We start from the raw sequence: 27,065 nt of genomic DNA on the forward strand, positions 1-27,065 counted from the left end.
AAATTATGGCGACTCCTAGCCTTGCCGGGATCCGAAAGGCCCCTGCCCTGGTGCTGACTAATCTTCGTGTACCGCTCTGGTACCACCGGGTCACCACCCGTCCATGGTCCTTTCGGCAACCTCCAATCAGTCTCGCCTGCAGACGGTCACCGCTGTCTGACAACCTTGCTGTCTCAGTCCGGGGCACACACCCGGACCAACTTCAGGCTTCTTGCTGTCACTTTCTCTTGCTCCTTTACCACTTCCTTCCACTTCACTGTTTACTCAAGCTCTCCCTGAGCTAAACTGTTTACTCCTTCTACTCCAAGCTCTCACTCTCATCTGCCTGGTTTTCCCGCCTCCAGAGCTGTGAACTCCTCGGTGGGTGGAGCCAACCTCCTGGCCCACCCCCTGGTGTGGACACCAGCTCCTGGAGGAAGGCAACAAGGATTTTAGTTTAGACTTTGGTGTGCCTGCAGAGAATGTGGGGTGCGTGTGGTGTAGTGACCTGTGACCCCTGGCTTGCCCAGGGCGTCACATTATCACAGGGAGGAAGCTACAGTACCTGAAGGAAATGCACACAAAGGCCAGGAGAACATATACAATTTTGTTCTAACCCAGGATACCAGTATTGTGTGGAAAAAGTGCTAACTACTGAGCTACTGTTCTATCCTTATGTACATTTAAAGAGGAGGCCTAAGAGCAAAGATTAAACTGGACAACAGTGTAGCCCAGATGCCTGTGTAGCCTGATTGTTTCCCTCTTCATATCCTCTTTATGAACATTGTAACTGTTGATTACTTCTAAATGTCCACCAACTAGATGATATTCAGTGATACTAACTCATCATCTAAAGTTAAAAGAGGTGTCTCCACTTTCCACCAAAAGCAGATATTTGGGGGGAAAAAAGGATTAGACATGCCCAATTTAAGAAAAAATAGAACAATCAGTGCTAGCTCCTCTATGTGAAATAGTTTGAGTAATGAATCTGATTGTCATTAAATGAAACCTGTTACCAGGTTTTTCCCATATAAAGTAGGACCAGCCCTCATATACAGCATACTAGAATATATGGCCCAAAGCCACTGTACATAGCTCAAAAAATACTTTTTATTATACTCCCCTATGGAGCAGTCTTGTCCAATAGATGTTGCCGGTCTTGATCCAAAATCTAGAGACATACTGCACCCCCCTATCACATACAATATTAAGAGGAGCATCATGCAAACGGACCACATGAGTAATAAACAACTTAGCAAGCGTCTCAGCATCGGGCAGTCTAGGTAGAGGAACAAAGTAGGTCTGTTTGCTGAAACTGTCAATAATCACCCAAATCACAGTCATCCCACCAGAAACAGGCAAGTCTATAAGGAAGCCGGCCTACACAGCAAGGGTGAGAAACTAGCACTGCAGGATGGCAGGCCTGCAGAGCATGGTCATGACAGTTAACATGGTAAATTAAAAAAAACTCAGAATAACATTGGGGAATTGCACTTTTTTTTACATTTAACCGCACTTGGAATATTTTTCCAGTTCTCCAGGACAATATGTTTTAGCATGAATGTTGCATTCAAAAGTACAACTCATCCCACAAAAAAAGGTCCTAATGTGGCTATATTGACGGAAAAATAAAAAAGTTATGGCTCTTGGAAGAAGGGGAGATAAAAACAAAAAAGAATAAATGGAAAATTGCCCAGGCGTGAAAGGTTAAAATTTTCTCTATGAGTGTAACTTACTATTTCATGTCTCTTCTTAATTGGCCTCTATTTCCAGTTCTGGCACTGAGCGGCGCTATCCTGTACGCTCAGTGCCGGTCACATGGCCACTTGGTGCTGTGGCCGCTGGTATCCACTGACGTCACGTCAAGTTCCAGGCTCTCAGACTTGACGGTTACATCAGGGGTTGCCAGCGCCACTCACACTGATTGACTGGGCTGTGGGTGGTGATTACCGCACGTCACAGCCCAGCATTGAGGGGAGGATCTGGAGGATGGTACAATGTGGGAGGTGAAGAGTGTTTAGCATCCGGCAGATTTGTGAGGTACGGGGTGCCAGTGTGGAGTATAGGGAGGGTTTCTTCAGCTGAACCCCCCCCGTCGCACAAGTATCTGATCACACTATCCAGCACAGCCGTCTGCTCTGCTCAGCTGTTAGGAGAGCGTGCAGTGCCGGGCAGTGTGATTCTGTACTCCCACAAGCACTACAGGTGACCGAATGCAGCTAGAGACTGACAAGTTGGTGAAATGCAGCACAGCATGTGTTAATCAGAGCATGTCACCAACTTGCTTTGCTCTGTCACCAGTCGTGTTGCATCTCACCAACTTGCTCTGCTCTGTCACCAGTCGTGCTGCATCTCACCAACTTGCTCTGCTCTGTCATCTGTCATGCTGCATGTCACCAAGTTACTGCACACTGTGACTTGTTGTGTTGCATGGGACCAACTTTTTCCACTCTGTCACCAACACAACAAGTCAAAGAGTGGAGCAAGTTGGTGACATGCAGCACAGCATGTGACAGAGCACCTCTCTTCCCTCTCTCTCCTCCCTCTCTTTTTTCCCTCTCTTCCCTCTTTCTCTCTCTTCCCTCTCTCTCCCCCCTCTCTCTTCCCTCTCTCTCTTCCCTCTCTCTCTTCCCCCTATCTCTCTCTCTTCTATTTCTCTTCCCTTTCTCTCTCCCTCTTCTCTCTCTCTCTTCCCTCTCTCTCTCTTCCCTCTGTCTCTCCTCCTTCTCTCTCTTCCCCCTCTCTTTCTCTTCCCTTTCTCTCTTCCCACTCTCTCTCCTCTCTCTCTCTCTCTCTTCCCACACTCTCTCTTCTCTCTCTTTCTTCCCACTCTCTCTCTCTTCTCTCTCTATCTTCCCTATCTCTCTCTTCCCTCTCTCTCTGTTCCCTCTCTCTCTTCCCTCTCTCCTTCTCTCCCCTCTCTCTCTTTCTTCCCTATCTCTCTCTCGACCAAGATCATGGAGGGGTGAGAGGGAGTAATAAAGATGGATAATAAAGTATTTTTTCTCTGTGTGGTGTCTTTATTTAATCCCTTATTGGAGATTCTTAATGGCTGGGTCAAATTTGGCCTGAACTTAAGAATCTCGGGCTTTATACCAGCTGGTAAAACAAAGCTGTTATTAACCGCTTATTACCCAGTGTGCCACTTGGCACCAGGTCCTCTGGGAGAGTTGGATACAACGCCATTTTCTGGCACGGCTGTGGACTGCAATTCGCAGTGGGTGGGTGGGGGCAGAAAGCTTGGGCCACTCTACGCTGAAGATTCCAATTCCCAGCTGCCTAGTTGTACCTGGCTGGACACAAAAAATGGGTGAAGTCCACATTGCTTTTTTTTTAATTATTTCATGAAATTCATGAAATATTTAAAAAAAAGGCATTCCCTATATTTTGGGTTCCCAGCCGGGTACAAATAGGCAGTAGTTGGTTGGGGGCAACCCGTACCTGCCTGCTGTGCCTGGCTAGCATACAAAAAATTTGGCGAAGCCCACGTCACTTTTTTTTTTTAGTTTTTGGGCAAAAAAACTTTAAAAAAAAGGGGGCTTCTCTGGATTTTCCATTGCCAGTGAAGGTAACACTAAGCAGTGGGGGTTAGCAGCCAGTGGCTGCTTGGGTTATCCTTAGCAATAGTAAATGCAGCGGGAGCCCATGCATTTTTTATACCCCTAACCATAGGGTTAGGGTTATGTGTTTGGGGTTTTTGTTTTTTTTTATTTGTAAATCAATTTTTAAAAAAAAAAAAAAAAAAATCAACATGGGCTTTACCCTTCGAGCACCCAAGCATTTTACTGCTCACTTGTCCCTACTCATGACCACACAGCCATCAGAACAAGTAATCAGATCATCTGACTCCAGTGCTGGCCGATTACTTGTTCTGTGTCCCCCTGCATCCATTGCAGCATTAACGGGCTGTGAGGTAACCTAAGTTCGGCCAGCAGTGAACTCCTGACCACACAGCCTGCAGTGACTGCTGTTAACCTGCATCCATCACAGCGTGTGCAGGCATTGAGATCAGGAGTCAGCTGACTCACGATCAGCTGACTCCAGTGCCGACCAATAAATTCTGTGTCCTGCTGTATCCATCGCAGCAGCCATAAAAAGTTGAAGTAGAAGGATACAGTAAAATAACAATTGCGGTTGCATGCGTTGCACATTCAATCCACCGTATCCGGTCATATGCAGTTTGTGTTTTTTTGCTTACAGACAAAAAAGCGCTGATGTGAAAGTAGTCTGCAAAATGCATGCCACACAGATGATGCGGACAACACACAGAGACTAGGCAAAATGGGAAAAAAGCAATCTCATGACCCCATCATTTTTTCTCCCAATTATGTATTTCTTTCGCATGTTGCACCGGCTAATCGTAATTTGTGTACACACGCACACACACACACACACACACAACACACACACACACAACACACACACACACACACAAACACACACACACACACACTATGAACTATACCAGAACAAGCAGAAGATAGACGCTTTCTTTCCCTGGTTGTGCAGAGCTTGGAGCTGCTGCTGTCACTGTTGTGATTTCTCAGTGCTTCCATAACTTGCAGACACAGTGAAGAGAGCAGGGAGGAGTTGGGTGGAGAGCTGAGTGGGTGTATTAGATGAAGCCCACGCCAAGGATCATGGAAGTTTTAGGAACTGGACCCAGGAAGTCAGGAGAGAGATTAACCACATCAGAGCTGGAGCCAGAAATGAGGATGTGCTGCTACAGCATGATAAAAGGTAATATTGCTGAAATAACATAACAGATGTGTGGAGAGGCACAAAATAGCAAGATTTATGAGGAAAAAAAATCAGTTTTGGTAACTGGACAACTTCTTTAAAATCCTTGTACCATATAATAGCAGCAGGATAGCTCTTCAGACATTCATGATGGGCTTAATAACAAACTAAAAAATAATCATATCTATAAAATGTAATTAGGGTTTGGGTACCTCCTTAATTCCTTAATTTGTAGACATTAATCAGGCAGGCAGAATGTACAAGGTATTAAAGGGAACCTGTCAGGTGCAATATGCACCCAGAACCATGAGCAGTTCTGGATGTATATTGCTAATTCCTGCCTAACTGTCCCTGTATACACTAGTATAGATGAAGAGATCTTTAGAAAAAGTATCTTTTAAAGATCTTTCATCTTATGCTAATGAGCTTGGGGATTAGTCCTGAGGGTGTTTCTCCCCTTAGCTAGTTGCGCACATAGCATGATAGCACACCCCTGTGGGTGTACTAACATGCTAATGAATACGCAGCGATGCTGCAAATACCTCACAGTTCATGGTGGCTGGCAGAGGATGAATGCGCAGTATGCATGATCCAGAGTTCCCAGCACTTCCGGTCATGCGCACTATACCTCACTGAAGCCGGGAAGCTTACACCTGGCATCAGTTTAGTGCACATGATGAGAAACCTCGGGGTACTCCTTATCATGCATACTGCGCATCCATCCTCCGCCGGCCACCATGAACACCGCTCATTAGTATAAGATTTAAGGTCTTTAGAAATACTTTTTCTCAAGCTATGTTTATCTATACTAGTATATACAGGGACAGTTATGCAGTGATTAGCAACATACACCCAGAACTGCTTGTGGTTCTGGGTGCATGCAGGACCTGAGAGATTCACGTTAAGCTCAACATTTCCACTAGTGACCCTATTTTATAACACCAGGATGGTGATTAATAATTCAAAATTATTTTTTTTGTGTAAAAATAGACATTGGTATGAAGGATATCAAAAGAGAAGAATTAAAGGATTTAGGAACTTCATTCTAGTGACCATAAGGGGAGGTGGGGTAGTGATTAAACATTTAAAGCATTTTCTGCGAAGATTTGGCATGGCTTTAATCTGTTTTTGCCTGCCAAGTCTTCTTCCTTTGTGCCAGGCCCTCGTTATTTAGCCGGCTACAGTAATGACCCAAACAAACTTAATTTTCCTCATCTTCCATCCAGGTATTAATGTTTATCCTGATAGTTCCTCAAATGTTGCCTATAGAGCACTAAAAACCATGAAAGTTGTTGACTTGATTATGCCATTTTCACCATTTTGATGTACATTTTATGGACAGAAATATTGGGACACCAAGATGTTACATGTAGATATTATACCTTTTATGACATTACATTCTACATTCATTGGTGTTAATATGGAGTGGCTTCCATTTGCAGCTACAACAGTTTCCATTATTCTTTCTACAAGATTTTCTGTCTGTGAATTTTTGCCCATTCATCCAGAAGAGCATTTGTGGGTCAGACACTGATGGGAGATGTCCAAGGTTGCTATCTCGTTTCTATTTCATCCTAAAGATGTTGGATGGGGCTGAGATCGGGGCTCTGTGCGGGCAGTCATGTTCTTCCACACCAAACTTGACCCACCATGCTTTTATGGATCTTTGTTTGAACATTTTTGACCATATAGTTTATTTGGCACGATATGATGACACGTTTAATAACTCCTCGCATTCTACAGTCATGGCCAAAAGTTTTGAGAATGCTACAAATATTAATTTTTACAAAGTCTACTGCTTAAGTTTTTCTAATGGCAATTTGCATATACTCCAGAATGTCATAAAGAGTGATCAGCTTAACAGCAATTACTTGCAAAGTCAATATTGGCTAAGAAAATGAACTTTAACCCCCAAAACACATTTCAACATCATTGCATTCCTGCCTTAAAAGGAGCAGCTAACAATGTTTTAGTGATTGTTCCATTAACACAGGTGTGGGTGTTGATGAGGACAGGGCTGGTGATCAATCAGTCATGATTAATTAAGAATGACAACACTGGACACTTTAAAAGGAGGCTGGTGCTTGGTATCATTGTTTCTCTTCAGTTAACCATGGTTATCTCTAAAGAAACATGTGCAGCCATCATTGCTCTGCATAAAAATGGCCTAACAGGGAAGAGTATCGCAGTTACAAAGATTACACCTCAGTCAACAATCTATCGCATCATCAAGAACTTTAAGCAGAGAGCTTCCATTGTTGCCAAAAAGGCTCCAGGGTGCCCAAGAAGGACCAGCAAACGCCAGGACCGTATCTTAAAACTGTTTCAGCTGCGGGAACGGACTACCAGCAGTGTCAAGCTAGCTCAGCAATGGCAGCAGACTGGTGTGAGTGCTTCTGCACGCACTGTGAGGCGGAGACTCTTTGAGCAAGGCCTGGTTTCAAGGAGGGCAGCAAAGAAGCCACTTCTCTCCAGAAAAAACATCAGGGACCGACTGATATTCTGCAAAAGGTACTGGGAGGGGACTGCTGAGGACTGGGGTAAAGTCATTTTCTCAGATGAATCCCCTTTTCGATTGTTTGGGACATCTGGAAAACAGCTTATTAGGAGAAGAAGAGGTGAGCGCTACCACCAGTCTTGTCTCATGCCAACTGTTAAGCATCCTGAAACGATTCATGTGTGGGGTTGCTTCTCAGCCAAGGGACTCGGCTCACTCACAGTCTTGCCTAAAAACACAGCCATGAATAAAGAATGGTACCAGAATGTCCTCCAAGACCAACTTCTCCCAACTGTCCAAGAGCAGTTTGGCGCCCAACAATGCCTTTTCCAGCATGATGGAGCACCTTGCCATAAAGCAAAGGTGATCACTAAATGGCTCATGGAACAAAACATAGAGATTTTGGGTCCATGGCCTGGGAACTCCCCAGATCTTAATCCCATTGAGAACTTGTGGGCAATCATCAAGAGACGGGTGGACAAACAAAAATCAACAAATTCTGGCAAAATGCAAGCATTGCTTATGCAAGAATGGACAGCTATCGGTCAGGATTTGGTCCAGAAGTTGATGGAGAGCATGCCAGGGAGAATTGCAGAGGTCCTGAAGAAGAAGGGTCAACACTGCAAATATTGACTTGCTGCATTAACTCATTCTGTCAATATAACCTTTTGGTACTCATAATATGATTGCAATTATATTTCTGTATGTGATGTAAACATCAGACAAACACAATTAAAAACCAGAGGGCAACAGATCATGTGAAAATATAATTTTGGTGTCATTCTCAAAACTTTTGGCCATGACTGTACTATTGATATTTTACCCTGTTATCTGAAAAAGTCCTCATTATTTCCAAATTCCAGGAAGCCTGTGAAAATCCTGGAATAATTGGACTGCCTGGACTCCCTAAAGTATTGGAATCTCACAGACACCACATAAGCTTCCCAGGAAAACAGCCACCAAACTTTTTAATTGCCAAAATACTGATCCAAGTTTCCTTTTGCCCATCAGGAACCAGTAACAGGGCGTAGAGAGAGGGTCTGCTGGGAAAAAGGAATACTAAATGAGGAGAAAACAAGCACAATAGGGTCTGATCTGTGATAAAGGGTGAAACCTAGTATATGGTTTAGCTCACATGGAGGGGTTGTGTCAGACACAACCACTGAAAAAAGCCTTGGATAAACAGTTGCAGCAACCCCGCGTATCGAGGATACTTCAATTAGCCAAAGGATCAGAAAGAGTTAAAGCCGAGCTGCTACATAAAGCATGAATGCTGGATCTTTCATATGTAACTTTAAAGAGAACCTGTCAGGTGCAATATGCACCTAGAACCACGAGCAGTTCTGGGTGTATATTACTAATCCCTGCCTAACTGTCCCTGTATACACTAGCATAGATAAAGAGATCTTTAGAAAAAGTATTTCTAAAGATCGTATATGATATGCTAATGAGCGCAGCGACTAGTCGCAAGAACATTAGTTCCTGTGCTCATTCCTCCCTCTTAGCATGTTAGCACACCAACAGGACCATGCTAACATGCTATTCAATGCCCATTACCCAGCGTCTTCATCAGTGGTGACGTGTGTACCTGTGTTCATTGTTACCACTTCAGAACGCCGGGTTTAGGGTCAGTGCGCATGAACAGCATATACCTCTCTGAAACTAGGACACGTACACCTGGCTTCATAGTGTATATGACTGGATGTGCTGGGACTTCTGATCATGCGCACTGAGCGTAAAGCCGGTGTCTGAAGCGATGACAAAGGACACAGGTGCATGCATCACCATTGATGATGCTAGGCAGTGGTTATTGAAAAGCATGTTAGCATGCCCCTGTGGGAGTGCTAACATGCTAAGAGGGCGGAATGAGCGCAGCAACTGACGTCCTTGCGCTCATTAGCACATCATAAAGGATTTTTAGAAATACTTTTTCTAAAGATCCCTTTATTTAAGCACTAGATGCTGGGACAGTTAGGCAGGGATTAGCAATATACACCCAGAACTGTTTGTGATTCTGGGTGCATATTGCACCTGACAGGTTCACTTTGATCAACATGTTTCGGAGTAATTTTTAATTATCAGGATCACCACATGTGACGATCTGTGATGAAGGAGAATTACTCTGAAACATGTTGATTAAAGTCACATATCAGAGATCCAATATTCATCCTTTTTGTACAGCAGAACGTATTAAACTCCTCCAATCCTATAGGAATGAGTAATAAAAATGTATGCCCCATAATCCCTAACCTTCTGGAAAACAATTTTAAAAAAGTGCAAGGCCATTTATAGAGTAAGGCTATGTGTGCACGTTGCGTTCTGCCGTGACAAATATTCTGCAGTGTTTTGTCGCTGCATGTGTGTGCCGCCCCCTGTGCCGGATCCGGACCTTCAGGGGTAGTGGCTCGAGGGTCTATGGACCCGGGGGTCTCACGGACACGCCGAATAAAATGGGGGACGTAGATGTACGGACTGGGCTCTGGTTCCTGGCTACAGGGTCCGAGTACCCCCTTTTGTGCTACGGTTTCCGGGTCGGTTCCCCGTGTCGGTACCGGTGGTCTCCAACCCTGGCCCGGTCCACCTTGGTTCCACCGAGCCGTCTTCCCGTCTCCTGCTTACGGAGACCACCGTCTGCCTCCTAGCCAGTGGCACCAGGGATACTACCCTGGTACCTGTCAGTTTTCTTCAGGCCTGACACACAGGCCTGACCTCCACTCTCCACTACTCTGAACTGATCTGCTGCTTTTCCCGCCCCGGGATGTCTAAACCCCTGGGTGGGCGTGAACCAACTGCCTGGCCACACGCACTGGTGTGTCTAACTGTCCCTAAGGGGGGGTGACTAGGGTGTAATGGTTGGCTGTGTGTTTCCTAATGAGGGAAAGGTGTAATGCGGGGGCCTATTTGTGACTACCTAGTTTTGCCAGGGCGTCACATGTGCGTTTCAAAACGCAGTCAAAACGCTGCATTTTGGATGCATTGTGCAGCGTTTTGGCTGCATTGTGAATGCAGAATGGATGCAGAATTCATGCGGTCTGGATGCTTGCTCTACCATTGACAGAGTGGGAAAAGCATCCAAACACACAAAAGAAGTGACATGTTGCTTTTTTGAACGCATCAATTTTGTAAAAAAAATTGGTATCCAAAACGCTGCATTTTCAACGCAACGTGTGCATGAATTTTGCTTAATTGTCATAGACTTTGCTGGGAACGCAGAACACATGCATTTAAAAATGCTGCATAAACGCATGAAAAAAACGCAATGTGCGCACATAGCCTAAAACTACAATGTAGTTGCCAAATACCTTGCATCTCTGCTATCATACAAATTAAATTCCCCAAATAATGAACTGAGTGTTCATTATATAGTGTGTGTTAAGTGGAAAAGGAATCAGAAGTAGCGATCCAGGCTCCTCTCCAGTCTGATTCATCCTGGACACATGCATCCTTCTAGTGGTTGACATATCCCCTTATATGCACTTTATTTGCTTTATCATTGTAACAGACTGAAAACTGTGCTGGTAAAGATAGCTGAATGGCTGTGTCTTTTATTACAAATAGCTGACAGATGACAAAGCAGAAAAAATATAATGGCAGTAAACCAGAGCTACAATACTTCTGTCAGTGGCCACTTAACAAGCGAACATGAGTCGCACCGATCAATGTGATATACGCACAGTCCTACAGTATATGGGGTTACAATTTCCAGGATAATTACCGCTCTGTAACACAAGACATTGGCTGCTAACCTCAATCTGGTGTTGAGATGCTCGTTTCCTTTTAATTTCGGCGTTATAAAAGCGATGACTGCTACCATCTTCCAAGTGTCACATCACTTATTTGCCGAGAGCACTTTAGCGGTTTGTAAGTATAAATAAAGTATTACTAGACAGTAGACCGTAGTCACATCTAAAATAATACCAGCCTGGAAAAAGTAAGTGAAAATACCTTGTCATAAAGTAAAAAGAAGTGGCATAAATGTGTACAGGATATGGGGATCCTTGCTTTTTAACCCCAACCTTTTGGCTCCCGATCCTTATCAATGTGATCCAGAAGAAGGTAAATACATTTGTCTTCAGCTCTCTAAATTCTACTCAAAATATGCAGTAACTGGCATATTTTTTTTACACAATTCAAGTAAAATCAATAAAAAGAAGCAAGGTTTAATTAAACCTCACAAAATAATTTTGGCATTTTGGTGGACTTTGAGAAGATACATGGAATCCTAAGTTTTACCAGGGGTGGTTGGTGGTCTTAACTAAGGCGGGCTTTGCACGTTGCGACATCGCAAGCCGATGCTGCGATGTCGCACGCGATAGTCCCCGCCCCCGTCACAGGTACAATATCTTGTGATAGCTGGCGTAGCGAAAATTATCACTACACTAGCTTCACATGCACTCACCTGCCCTGCGACCGTCGCTCTGGCCGGCGACCTGCCTCCTTCCTAAGGGGGCGGGTCGTGCGGCGTCAAAGCGACGTCACACGGCAGGCGGCCAATAGCGGCGGAGGGGCGGAGATGAGCAGGATGTAAACATCCCGCCCACCTCATTCCTTCCGTAGAGCCGCCGGCGGCAGGTAAGGTGAAGTTCCTCGCTCCTGCGTCGTAACACACAGTGATGTGTGCTGCCGCAGGAACGAGGAACAGCATCGTACCTGTCGCGGCAGCATAATTATGGAAAAGTCGGAGCCTGCACCAATGATACGATAACGACGCTTTTGCGCTCGTTAATCGTATCATCTAGAATTTACACACAACGATGTCGAAAGTGATGCCGGATGTGCGTCACTTTCGATTTGACCCCACCAACATCGCACGTGCATGGTTGCAACATGCAAAGCCGCCCTAAAAGAGGGGAACTCCATTGATTCTGTTGCTTTCTTTCCATTGTGCTGTCCATTTATGTCACTTTATTGCAATGGTATGCATATTTATTTCTTCAGAAGAGCAGTATGTGAGAGCTCTGTTTGGAGACCAACTGGGCGTTTCTTTAGAGTCTACCAGGATGGGGTACATTAATACAGAAAGGTGCCCAGGATGGAGGATCAGGAAGACATTATTACAGAAAGAAACAAAGTATGGCAGACACTATTACATAATGGGGACCAGGATGAGGGACATTATTACAGGATGGGGGCCAAGACAGGCAACATTATTACAGAATCGGGGCCAAGAAGAGTTACATTATTACAGGATAGGAGCCAGGACCAAAAACATTATCACAGGATATGAGCTAGGACAAGAGGACACTATAAAAAAAAAGGCTAGCATGGGTGGCATTATTACAGGAGAGGGCCCGGCAAGGAGGACATTATTACAGGGGCACGTACATCTACCAACATGCTGGTGATGACCAGGGTCCAAATTTTGAACCATGACCCATAAGACTCTAGTTAAGCCACTGTTTGTTTTAATTTGCATAGGAGCAAATATTAACTATTTAAATGCCAAAGAGGGTAGATTAGAGATTTATTCAATATATCTCCAGTGGTCAAAAAATTCTTAGATTTTAAAAAAAAAACAAACAAACAAAAAAAAACCCAAACAAACAAAATATAGGTCCCCAGTAAGAGGAGAGTTGGAAAACGAAGGCCATGTGCACACGTTGAGTATTTAGGGCGGGTTTTTTTTACCTCACTATTTGTAGCCAAAATCAAGAGTGGGTGAGAAATACACAAGTGGTGACGTGTTTCTATTAACATTTTCCACTGATTTTTTTCCACTCCTGGTTTTGTTACAAATACTGAGGTAAAAAACTCCCCAAATACTCAACGTGTGCACATGGCCGCCTAAGGGTAAGGTCCCATGTTGAGTTTTGGTGATCATTTTGCTGTGCAAAAACCACAGCACATTACAGTTCAGCAAAGTGGCTGGGACCTATAAAAATCTTTTGCCCTCTGTGCTCTTGTATCTTGCTGTGTAAACTGACCCACGGTGTGTTTGAAATGCGGAAAATTTCAACTTCTCTTGCAGGTTCGCTGAGTTTCAGGTGCAGGATAAGATCCTGATACAAGACATTCAAATTCTCTGATTCTGCAGCTCTCACCATTACTCTGAACCCTTTAGTCACTCTCATTAAGATTTTTTTTTTTCATTTGATTTCAATTGAGTATAAAAGATCTCAGCATTTTAAAGTGAAGGTGCGTGCTAATTAATATTGGATATTCAGTCAGCACAAGTATATTATGACATCCTCTAAAATCTGAACCTCCCACTCCCGCCTCCAAGACTTCTCTCGAGCTGCGCCATTTCTCTGAAATGCACTACCCAGGAACAATTTGAATAGTTCACAATACCCACAGTTTTAAGCATGCCCTAAAAGCACATTTCTTTAGACTGGTCTATCACCTCATCTTACTTATCTTAAATTCACATTTTGCCCTTACAAATGTTACCTTCCAATCTAGTCCCTTGTATCAAGTATTATTTTGTCCCACACCCTCTATGCACTTATTAGCACTCTGTACTTGTACATATACTGGCTGGTCACTGGTTTATGCAGTTTTATTTTAATCCCCTATTTATAATAGTGATAGCAAGACCAGACAACACAAGCACTTTTTACTATTTACCCTTTGTGTCGCCATTATTTCCTCATAGATTGTAGGTTGCGAGCAGGAACCTCACTTGCTATCTGTTGACTTATGTGTTTGATAGCAAAAACTGTGGAAAGAAAGCGCACATAGGGTTTTAACCGATAGATATAGGTGCAGGGAATAGGACAGGTACTCACCTGCTTCAGTTGTGACAGGCACAACTCCTTGTCAGCATGAAATAAATGAATACAAAAATGGTCAGCTGCAGCCCCGATATTGCAACAGGATGGGGGATGATCAAAAGAAATCGGGTTAAATGCTGCGCTTAAAACCACAATCCAAAGATATATCGTGAATTCCTTTTCTTTATTTTCACAGGTCAACGCGTTTCAAAGGCATCTCCACCTTCTTCATCAGGACAAAAGTCAGAAAGGAACAGCATAACCTGTGCATATGCTGTTCCTGTCTGACTTTTGTCCTGATGAAGAAGGTGGAGATGCCTTTGAAACGCGTTGACCTGTGAAAATAAAGAAAAGGTATTCATGATATATCTTTGGATTGTGACTTATGTGTTTGAAATTTCTTTATTGTCTGCACATGTCATCTTTGAATTGTAAAGTGCTGCACGATATGTTAGCTCTATATAAATCAAAAAATATTATTATTATTACTTGCTCCAAAATGGTTCCAATTTTACAGCTTTTTATCCCAGAATGCAGGAGGAAAAGCTTTGATGACTTGTTGCCTTCAATTGCACTTGTTCATCATTTTTTTCCCACCATATAACAAACTGCACTTGCAAAGTTTTTCACACTTTTCAGTACATTATATGGTAAAGTGTATGAGGTCATTCAAAGCTGCAACTCGTCCAGCAGCAAAAATAAAAACATTATGACTACAGATGGGAGAGCACTAAAATGCTAAGGAGCTCGGTACTTGAGTCGAGCAGGTTAGATGATCTAAAAGTGCTCAACTCGAGTAAGGCTGGTTTCACATCTGTGGTATTTTGATCTGGCACAAATGCGGTACAGTTCTATGCAGTTCACAGGCATTGTGGCAAGCTCCGGTTACAAGCTGTCTCATGCTCCAGTACATGACCGAATGTGACCGGAGCTTGCCGCGATGCCTGTGAGCTGTATAGAACTGTACCGCATTTGTGCCGGATCCGGAAGTGCGGCAAAATACCGCAGATGTGAAACCAGCCTAACGAGTATAAAGGCGGCGTTACACGCAACGATTTATTGTGCGATCGCACCCGCCCCAGTCATTTGTGCGTCACGGGCAATTCATTGCCCGTGTCGCACAAAGTCGTTAAACCTCCGTCACACGTACCTACCTCCCTAACAACGTCGCTGTGGGCAGCGAACATCCTGTTCCTGAAGGGGGAGGGACGTTCGGCGTTACAGCGACGTCACACAGTGGCCGCCCAATAGAAGCGGAGGGGCGAAGATGAGCGGGATGTAACATCCCGCCCACCTTCTTCCTTCCTCATTGCCGGCAGGACGCAGGTAAGTTGTTGTTCGTCGTTCCCGGGGTGTTACACGTAGCGATGTGTGCTACCACGGGAATGACGAACAACCGGCGCGCAGAAGGAGGAACGACATTATGGAAATGAACAACGTGTCAACGAGCAACAATGAGGTGAGTATTTTTGCTCGTTAACAGTCGTTCGGAGGTGTCAAACGGTATGACATCTCTAATGATGCCGGATGTGCTTCACGAATTCCGTGACCCCGACAACATATCGCATGATATATCGTACTGTGTAACGCCGCCTTAATGAAAGTCAATGATTGGCCAGTTCTGTTCTCTATCCACATACATCCAGCCATGCATTTCCGGGGAAAGGGAGGGCGTAGTTTTTTCATTTTCTTTTGATACACTACATCCGAAAATGTTGTGTCAACCCTTAGTGAGAGCCATTCAGAAACTATGACTGGCTCTTCCATTGGTGCCTGCACCCATCATACAGTAAAGCATGTGTCACAGTTACGATGTGCAGAGCATCTTGTTCTCTGTTATGTTCTGCCTTGCTCTAGTGCAAAGCCGGTACTTGCCTGTTCCGTCGCGCAGAGCATTTTGCAGGTTTAGATGCTCTGCTGTTTGTCTTGAGCTCGTGTGGATGGGTTGTTTCTCAGCACTGGTTTCTTTGCTGGTTCTGGGAGTGGCTTTCAGAGATGCTCCTCATTTTGTGTGATTGTTCTGCTTCGTTAGGAATCATGCTCGTCCCGAACATCGCCAGTCGTATTTCCTGCTTCTGCAGTAAGTGCTCTTGGCTCCCGTTTGTGTACAGTTATCTGATCGTGGCTTCTTGACCCTTGACTGTAGATAACTCTGCTATGCCTGCCTCTCTGACTTTGTTGTTACCTCCTGGCTTCTGACCTCAGACCTTCTCCTGACCACGTCTCCTCCTGCTCCCTGTATCCTATATGTACCCTCCTGGTTCCTCATCACAGCTTGTTTGACTACCTCTCTGTTAACACTGTACGCAAGTTGTATCTATTGCGACCTAATGACTAGCATCACACTACGCCACATAGTGTCGAGCATCACAGTAAGCCTGTGCTTTGTGGTCGTTGTTTCACAGATGATACATCCGAGCATCCGCAATAGTCAGCTGAGCACAGAGTGTACCTAAACACCCCAATGCTCAATTGAGTACAGTGGTGAGCACTAGTTATGACTCTTGGAAAAAAGAGAGGTAAAAAAGGATGAAACAAAAATTGGGTGCAGCAGGAAGGGGTTAACTATGCTACATGAAGAAATCACTTTTAGCAAATGATCAACAATTTTTATTAAATTCCTTACTGTTATATATTGTTTTTATGTTTATTTTAGTCACCGGTGAACAACACTTCACTCAGATATAATCTTATATTAGTGTGCCTGCAGATCCATTATGTCCTGTTATCAGTATTCACTTTCAAAGCAATTATGGGATGTCTCACCCTACAGTCATGTGAAGCAGTAAGGTTCTTTAAATTGCAATGTATTTAATCAATCGTTGCTTTATGTCATCTGAGATGCTTAGGTTAATCTCAAAGGGGGATTTCTAAGCATATGGATCAATGTTATATAATTGAAATCTTACTCTTTTTCTCTTTTCCTTACATTCTTTCTTGGAATAATGCAAGCAGCACAAATCACAAATGATTTTGTGTTCTTTTTATTATAGGCTGATTGGAGCCCTCCAGGCTCACCCTACTAAGGTTTATGTGCTTCGGTATACAGTGGAGAAAATAAGTATTTGATACACTGTCAATTTTAAAACTTTTCCACCTACAAAGAACGGAGAGGTCTGTTAGTTTTTATCGTAGGTACACTTCAACTGTGACAGACAGAATCTCCCCAAAAAATCCAGAAAATCACAATATATGATTTTTAATTAATATGTATTTTATTGCATGAAATTAATATTTGATCCCCTACTAACCAGCAAGATTTCTGGCTTTCACAGACCTGTTATTTTTTCTTTAAGAAGCCCACCTACTCTGCACTTACTTGCATTAATTGAACCTGTATGAACTCGTTACCTGTATAAAAGACACCTGTCCACACACTAAATCAATCACACGCCAACCTCTCCACCATGGCCAAAAATAAACACAAAGCTGAGATGGGCTAGGGGACAGTAGGCAAGCAGCTTTGAGAGAAGGCAACAACTGTTGGCTCAATTATTAGAAAATGGCAGAAACATGACTGTCAACTTGGTCTAGGTCTCCGTGCAAGATCTCGCCTGAGCAGCATGAAATGACAGAGTATCAAATACTTATTTTCCCTATTGTATGTGCAGCAGGGCCCTGATTTTTTTCTCAGTAAGGCTATGTGTGCACTTACCGGATTTTGCCGCGGATTTGCTGCATGTTTCGCTGCAGAAAATGTTCATAACATCTCTGCAGTGAATCACCAGCAAATCCTATGGAGAAAAAAAATCCTGTGCGCACTGGGCGGAATTTGACAGCTGCATGTTTTGCTGCGGGAATCCCGCAGCAAAAACAACTGCATGTCACTTCTTTTCCGCACATCGCTGCGGGATTTCACTCCATTGACTCCAATGTTAATCATGAAATCCCGCAGGGAATAACGCAGGCAGCAAATTCTGTGCGGTTCACTGCGTTTTCCTGCGTTATTCCCTGCGGTATTTCGCGGTTTACCTCCGGTAATGTACATCGCTTGTCTGCGGTTTGCAGGGAAGTGATGTCATTACAGGAAGAGGAAGCCGTGCAGAGAGTAAACACACACAGATCACACACACACACAGACATCACAGACATAGAACACATCACAGACATAGAACACATAGACACAGACACATAGAACACACATAGAAAGAAAACGGAAATATAGAAAACAAAGAACGTGGGCTCCGCTGCATATTTACCTTCCAGTCGAGGTAAGCACACAGCGGCGGCCCGGTATTCTCAGGCTGGGGAGGGAGAGGGGCAGGGTTAATGTCCTCCGCCTCACTCCCCTCCGGCAGCCGAGAATATCAGCCGCAGCTGCCCCGGCACTGTCGCATTCATTATGCGGCAGCACCGGCGTGTCCTCGGCTCTTCTTGCCACCGTGTAGCAGTGGCAGCAAGGTAATACAAGGGGTTAATGGTGGTGGGGGACCACCGCCATTAACTCCAGGCTTGATCATGGCAGCGTCTATGTGACAGCTGACATGATCAACCCGTAAGTAAAGTGAAAAAAACACAGACACCGAAAAATCCTTTATTTTAAATAAAACAAACAAGCCTCGTTCACCCTTTTATTAACCCCTCCCGCACCAAAGCTCCGGCGTAATCCACCGCTCCGGCGTAATCCACAGGTCCTGCGCTGCTTCCATCCAGCCGTGACTGTCACAGACACAGCGCTGAATGAAAGCAGCAGGCAGCAGAGGTAATTACCGGTCATTTCCCACGGCCGGTAATGGGAACTCACTGCCGACCGTGGGAAATGCAGCGATCTGTCATCTATCTATCTATCCCTCTGTCTGTCTGTCTATCTATCCCTCTATCTATTCTTCTGTCTATCTACTATCTCAGAATTAAATTACTTTTTTTTTTTTTTTTCAATGTGCTTTATTGCATTGAATGCAATAAAGCACATCCCAACCCGCACGCGGCAAAACCGCGAATAATACCGCGGTAAAACCGCAGCAAACAGCGGCAAACCGCATGCGGTTTTCGGGTGCGGTTTCCCGCGGTTTTTTACCGCGGGTGCGGTAATCTTTGAGAGCATGCGGAATTTTCTCAAGAAAATTCCATTTCCCAGTGCGCACAAGGCCTAATAGTTGAGCTCTATGTACTTTCTAAGCATTATGCTTATGAAATTGAAATTAGCTATCAATGCACTGACTTCTTAAGCCTGCTTTACACGTTACCATTAATCGTGCGATCGCATCTGCGATCGCACCTGCCCCCATCATTTGTGCGGTACGGGCAATTTCTTGCCCTTGTCGTACAATGCTGTAACCCCCCGTCACACGCACTTATTTTCCAAACGACGTCACTGTGGAAGGTGAACATCCACTTCCTGAAGGGGAAGGGACGTTCGGCGTCACAGCGACGTCACACAGCGGCCGGCCAATAGAAGCGGAGGGGTAGAGATGAGCGGGACGTAAACATCCCGCCCACCTCCTTCCTTCAGCATTGCCGGCGGGACGCAGGTAAGCTGCAGTTTATCGTTCCCGGGGTGTCACATGGAGCATTGTGTGCTGCCCCGGGAACGATGAACAACAGGATGTGCGATTTTTAGAAAATGAGCAACGTGTCAGCGATGAACGAGAAGGTGAGTATTTCTGCTCGTTCATAGCTGTCACACACTACAATATCACTAACGATGCCGGATGTGCGTCATTTACGACGTGACCCCGCCGACATCTAGTTAGATCAATCGTAGCGTGTAAAGCCCGCTTTAGCAACCGACTGATAAATTTGTGCTCGTACAAGACAACAAACCAAAAGGAGGCAGGAAGAGAACAGCAGCCTGGGCCAATGATAACACGATCTGTCTCACACTACTACAGACTTCCTGTACATGATGTAGCTAAACTGTAGTCACCGATCACAGCTCTGCCCTAATGGAGATTACTACAATAAAAAGCAACAAACAGCAAGGGCTGAGGAAGATAAATGTCAGATAACATATCTATATATACAGTACAGACCAAATGTTTGGACACACCTTCTCATTCAAAGAGTTTTCTTTATGTTCACGACTCTCAAAATTGTAGATTCACATTGAAGGCATCAAAACTATGAATTAACCCATGTGGAATGAAATACTTAACAAAAAAGTGTGAAACAACTAAACATATGTCTTATATTCTAGGTTCTTCAAAGAAGCCACCTTTTGCTAAGATATATAAAATATATACGGTATATATTTTTTTTATTTTTTTTTTATTTTTTTTTGATTCCTAAATGAATGGTCACTTAAATTCAGTGACTGACCTGTCAAGACAATTTTTTAATAAAAAAATGGTTCACTGTGACCCCATATCCTATACTAATATAGAAAGCAAAGATTAGCATGAAACACTCGCATAAAGCAGTGTGTTCCAATATTTTGTAACTATGTAAGAAAATGTGATATTAATAGAAATAAATGTAATAAAGGAAAAAAAATAACTATATTCAGCCATCACCCACTACCCCTGCCCCAGTGATCCAATGGCCATGACCAGTTTCTGTTTACCTCATTGCAGCTATGGCATCACAAACATCCGTGTGACCATTTCATGCCATCACTTGCCTAAGGGGCTGCTGGAATATTTGGTTGAAGACCACTGAAGCCAATGATTGTTTGCAGTGGTGAACATTATCCTACATAATGTCATCTCTGCACTGGCATGTGAACAAAGTTGGATGAGTTCTGCCGGAGCATCAGCACTGGAGCACAGTATTACTAATTATTCTTTAACTTTATGTTTCCTGTCGTTTTATTTTAATCCTACACAACCATTTTAACAGTTCCTATTTAATATCTGTATAAAATGTTGACAAATGTAAATCATTTGCTTATCTGCTCCTTTCATGCCTAAAGGAATATTAAAAATTCTGTTACTAAACTGTTTTGCAATGCATGAGATCAGATGAGCTGTTAGGTCAAGTGTCTGACAGGGGTGAAACTAAACCACCGTGAGGTTCCAAGGTCGGCCAACCGCATTTAGAAAGTGGTAGTGTATGTAAAACCGGCCGTGTTTTTGTTTTGCAGCTCAACATCATTTAGGTGAATAGAGCTGAGCTATTGACTATGAAGAAAAGTTTCAGCTAAAATAATATGTATAATACTTAAGGCTGCTTTACACGTTACAATTTGTCGTGCGATCGCATTTGCGATCGCACCTGCCCCCATCGTTTGTGCGGCATGGCCAATTTGTTGCCTGTGTCGCACAAAGTCTTAAACCCCCGTCACACGTACTTACCCCCCAAACGACCTCGCTGTGGGCGGCGAACATCCACTTCCTGAAGGGGGAGGGACGTTCGACGTCACAGCGACGTCACACAGTGGCCGGCCAATAGTAGCAGAGGAGTGGAGACGAGCGGGACGTAACATCCCGCCCACCTCTTTCCTTCCGCATTGCCGGCAGGACGCAGGTAAGCTATGTTCATCGTTCCCGGGGTGTCACACGGAGCAATGTGTGCTGCCCCGGGAACGATGAACAACCGGCGTGCAGAAGGGCATTCGATATTTTGAAAATGAGCGATGTGTCAACAAGCAACGATAAGGTGAGTTTTTTTGCTCGTTCACCGTCGCTCGTAGCTGTCACACGCTACGATATGTCAAACGGTGCCGGATGTGCGTCACTTACGACGTGACCCCGACGACATATCGTAAGATATATCGTAGCGTGTAAAGCAGCCTTTACTGTGTGTGTGTGTGTATATATAGATATATATATATATATATATATATATATATATATATATATATATATAAAATGTTCTCTTTTACTAATGGAAAGCAAGTATCTTAAAATCATTAAGTTTTAACATTACAGTCTTTAAGCTTTATAAGCTTAAAGAGGACGAACCACCAGGATTTTCCTATATAATCTAAAGCCAGTGCTATACTGGTGCTATCATGCTGTTTCTATACATACCTTTAGTTGTGAGATCGGATGTATACTTTCTGAAAAAGGCAAGTAACATTTGTGAAATGCACTGTTAATTGATTAATTTGCTAGTTATTCCCGCCCCTGCCTGCCTGTCCTTCCCCCCTCCTTCCTCCCCCTGTAATAACAGAGACAGGGGGAAGAAGGACAGTCAGGCAGACAAGGGTGGGAATAACTAGCAAAACCCGACCCACTTATTAGATATTCCGCTGCACATATTAAATAACAGAGAATTCACAAACTGTACTTGCCTATATTTCAGAAACTATACATCCGATCTCACAACTAAAGTTATGTATAGAATCAGCATGATAGCGTCAGTATAGCACTGGCTTTAGTTTATATATGAAAATTCTGGTGGTTGGTCCTCTTAAAATTCAGGAAATCCGTTAAAGGCTGCATTCACACATCTTTAAGCCACAATCCATGATTAACAACCTAGATGCATTTCTCCTGACCTAACTTTACTGTATGAGGCTGTCAAGTTCGGGTGAGCAGAATTGTGGCCAGTCTGTGTATCAAGGTCCATACTTGGCCCGCGTAACTTGGATGTGTGAATCCGTCATCATCCTGATCTTTTTTATGTAAGATCAGGGAAGTATTCTGGAGTTGACCAGATGTCAGAAACAAATGTGGTAATTGTTAACGATTTAGCAAATTTTAACCTTTTATGGTAGACTTTGTCTTACTAACCAAAGGTGACAATGTATGAGGCAGAAAATGTCATCATGCCCTACACACATCTGTGAAGAGTGAACATGTGAGAGAGTGAAGTATGTTGAATTGTCAGTTTATTTCATCTATAAACCCTTGGCCACACATGGTAGCTCTTATAGAGGAACTTTTTTTATTTTCAAGCCTCTATTGAAAGCTTTTCTTTAGTACAAGAGGTAAATTACTAAAAGGATTCACTCAGAAATCAGTAAAGCAACTTTATTGAACGGTTTACAGAAGTCAAGAGTGTACAGACATACTGAAATGTACAACAAAGCAGAAAAACAAGATTTGTTCAAGAGGAGTTGAAGATTTTGAAGTAGCGATTCACTTCAAAGTCCATGGAAAGTTGCCACTAAAGATGGGCAAACCCACAGATGATCGGATTAGGCATGTCATGCCACACTTATACAATTGTGCAGTTTGAGACTGGACTTGACCCGGACATAAAACTCCATAAAAGTCTATGGAGTGCTATAAAATGGTGGTAGTAAGGCCTAGGGGGCTGCAAAGGAAGCAAAACTGGGATTAAAGCAGAACAATTATACTTACTGAGATACCTCTTGGCTGTCAAACTGCTTCTGGGTCTGCTCATTAAACCTTATGAATATTCACTGCTTCTTTTGCCCACTTTCTGTGACAGCATGTGTGATTGTTTGCAGTCAGACTGCGTCCCGACCCCCTGTGCCGGAATTTTGATTGGTTGCCCTCACACTAGCTGTCTGAGTCCCCAAAGTGGAGTTTAAAAAGAAATAACTTGAAAAAATGGTGTAGGGTCACCCATATTTTGATACCCAGCACAGATAAAGTAGACAGCTGGAGGCTTCAGCCCCCAGCTGTGTGCTTTATCTTTGCTGTGCATCAAAATACGAGGGAACCCAAGAAGATTTTATATTATTATTTAAAATAATGATTAAAAAAATCAGTGTGGAGTCCCCCCCATTTTTGACACCCAGCCAAGATAAAGCAGCCACTTGGGGGCTGGTATTCTCAGGATGGGGAGGCTCACGGTTATTGGGCCCTCCCCAGCCTAAAGATAACAGCCTGCATTTGCCACAAAAATTAGGCATCCATTAGATATAACAATCCTGATGTTTATGTAATGCCCCTGCAACCGGGTCGTTACAGGGTATTAAATGTTACCCCATTTTTCCCGGGCAGGAGGAGAAGAGTCCACACACACACTGGCAGGAAGGAGTTAAAAATTCTTCAGCATGTAGTTTTAGCCTGCATGACTCATCCTGTCTCCTTAACGAGCAGGTGTGCAGGTCCCCATGAGAACCTGATGGGAGGGGGGCCTGATATGAAGAGTGAAGTGCAGAGCAGGCAGAAAGTTTAGTCAGAACATCAGAGGCTGCTAGAGAGTGCAGTCCTCCATAGGACAGCTCCTGTTGAGGAGATGCCACGAGACCAGGGCTGATAACATCTGAAGAAGGGAATGGAGCTGAGGACTGGGGATCTTTGGAGAGTGTTGTACCCGGTGGCGGTTGGTATTGTGCCTGCTACTGGGCAAGAGAGAGACAGAGAGGCGGCGAGTTCCTAAGATGCTCTATGCCACGGGGATAGCATTAATGCACCGAAAGAGAGGGACCCCAGATCACCTCACAGGACCCCTTCCTCCTACCTGCCCGGGACCAACCAGAGGCTACAGGCAGCGAGGACCAGCACCCAGGTGCGATGTGGAACGGACTTTAAATGAAGAGAAGCTGGAACCGCACTCCGTGACTGGTGTGAGCAATGCCGCCGCCCTGTGCCCCCGGTGTCTCTGAGGACTGTTGCCTTGGGTCTCATTAACCTACCGGGGCTCCCCCGCTCCACCCGTGGGGAGCGATTCCACCCGGCTGCCTGTAACAGCTGCCCCGGAGAGAGACTGTACAGCGACGGCTGAACACCTGGCCGCATACCATGGGTGGTGCTGCTAGTATCCCCCCGTCCCCATCCCGTACCATTTCCTGGGGAAGAGCGGTGGCAGAGGAGGCCGAGACCTCAGTGGCCACCGTGAGCGAAGGCAAGCTCCTCAGGAACCCTGTATCCTCCTTCCTTCCCCACCTTGTAACACCGGACTGACCTTGGGACTTTCCTTTCCTTTATTGAAACCCGCCGGGGTCACGGAAGCCAGGTCGAGCCACTCACAGCCTGACCCCAAATTCCACTGGCCCGGGGACCATGCCATCCCTGCAGACCCCTGCGCGGGTGTTTCACTTACCTGACTCATCCCAATAGGCCTAGTGCGGTGGCAATCGGGGTAATATAAGGGGTTAAAGACAGCTGTTAATTGTCAAAAATCACAGGTGCCATGAGGCTCTGTATTATAAATGGGTAAGGGTCTATGAGAAGCTTCTGGGATCATGCTCCTGTCTCAATCCTTTGATCAATATCGATCACGGCATTTATGGTGTTAGACAACAAAGAATGGTGCAGGGGACAAGGAGATAGCAAGGTGTGTTAAAACAATCAGAAATCCAGTGTGAGATAAACTGAAACAAGTTCAAATAAGGTGAAAGGTTTAGGGGCTGGGAAGGAGAACACACCAACTCACAGCAGACACTCAACTAGTGTTTACTGCAAAGGTAAGCCCCTAAAGGTCCAGTCACACTAAGCAACATACCAGCGATCCCAACAATGATAGGGATCGCTGGTAAGTTGCTAGGAGGTTGCTGGTGAGATGTCACACTGCGACGCTCCAGCGATCCCACCAGCAACCTGACCTGGCAGGGATCGCTGGAGCGTGGCTACACGAGTTGCTGGTGAGCTCACCAGCAACCAGTGACCAGCCCCCAGCGCCGCGTGGAAGATGCTGCGCTTGGTAACTAAGGTAAATATCGGGTAACCAACCCAATATTTACCTTGGTTACCAGCGCACGGAGCTACACGTGCAGAGAACAGGGATCAGCGCACACTGAGCGCTGGCTCCCTGCTCTCCTAGTTACAGCACACATCGGGTTAGTTACCCGATGTGTGCTGCAGCTAAATGTGCACAGAGCAGGGAGCAGCGCACAATGCTTAGCGCTGGCTCCCTGCTCTCCTAGCTACAGCACACATCGGGATAATTAACCCGATGTGTCCTGCAGCTACATGTGCACAGAGCAGGAGCCGGCACTGATAGTGAGAGCGGCGGAGGCTGGTAACAAAGGTAAATATCGGGTAACCAAGGACAGGGCTTCTTGGTTACCCGATGTTTACATTGGTTACCAGCCTCCGCAGAAGCCGGCTCCTGCTGCCTGCACATTTAGTTGTTGCTGTCTCGCTGTCACACACAGCGATGTGTGCTTCACAGCGGGACAGCAACAACTAAAAAATGGCCCAGGACATTCAGCAACAACCAACGACCTCACAGCAGGGGCCAGGTTGTTGCTGGATGTCACACACAGCAACATCGCTAGCAACGTCACAAAAGTTGTTCGTTAGCAGCGATGTTGCTAGCGATGTTGCTTAGTGTGACGGGGCCTTTAGATGAAGAGCTGGAACTCTCAAGAACAAGTCCACATTGAAATATAGCCAGCAAAGAAGTGCAGTGAGGGATGAACATATATAACTAAACCCAAAATGTATTAGTGCAAGCAATAAAGAGAAAATGAGAAACACCTGGAGAAAAGCAAATCGGAACGGAAAACAAAGGAACCAGCAGTATTTGGACAGGGAAGAAAATACAACATTCCAGCAGACAAAGGAACCGAGCATGAGACCACAGATCACCAGATCGAATCCCAAAACTGAACCATGACAGTTAGCACACAGACAGAAGTAGCTTGAAAGGCAATATACTGCAGTACTAAACTTTTTAGTTGTGAATCAATCTATGCGGTGAAGAAGTGTGTGGTTGAAGCAGCATGATCTTTCTGAATATCTCCAACTGCTGGTTTATTCACTCTGCTCCTCAAGTTATTTCCCCTTTCCATAGAATATAATGGGCTATAAAACCTGATACTCTGGCAATATCTTGCAGTAAGCACCCTGGAGTTCACTAGTTATTCTCAGATTGTACAGTGAGTTCAGAAAGATGTCATCTGGGCTCTCCCTCCAATGAACACATGTGGTAATGAAGGGAGGATTGTACTTGCCAATTGTCCGCGGGCCAACAGAGTTCAAGGGCTCTTACCAGAATTCGAACCCAGGACCTTTTGCACCCCAAGCGAGAAGCCTACCACTAGACCAATGAGCAAAACTAATTTCCCTCAGGGAGTTCAGAAAGCAAAGGGGAGGGGTGAAAGTGGCTTTTAAGTGAGGAAAGAAGCAAAATGCTCTGATATTACAAAGTTTCCTATAGTCACCAGTACTATTGAGTTATACAAGGTTTGTCAATATTACAGATCCCTTTTAAGGCCACCATACACAGTGGAATAAATGCAGCCAAACCTGCTAATTTTGGGGCTTCTGTTGTCTGCCCCTCAACAGATGGAGCTTTAGGAAGAGCTTGATCCCATTTGTTGATTATCACTGTCTTTGGTGATCAGATAAGCTGCTAACTGAAGAGTCTGATAGAGATCATAGAAGAGCTCA

The 27,065-nt window shown here is 44.5% G+C and overlaps 1 protein-coding gene across 2 annotated transcripts in view; it reads left to right on the plus strand.

Annotated features, from left to right (window-relative positions):
• The window catches only part of HTR1F (5-hydroxytryptamine receptor 1F), a 417,661-nt gene that overhangs the window by 328,827 nt on the left and 61,769 nt on the right, over positions 1–27,065 (plus strand). The window lies entirely within an intron of this gene.

The sequence above is a fragment of the Anomaloglossus baeobatrachus genome, chromosome 2 (genome assembly GCF_048569485.1).
Source record: "Anomaloglossus baeobatrachus isolate aAnoBae1 chromosome 2, aAnoBae1.hap1, whole genome shotgun sequence".
Classification (NCBI taxonomy): domain Eukaryota; kingdom Metazoa; phylum Chordata; class Amphibia; order Anura; family Aromobatidae; genus Anomaloglossus; species Anomaloglossus baeobatrachus.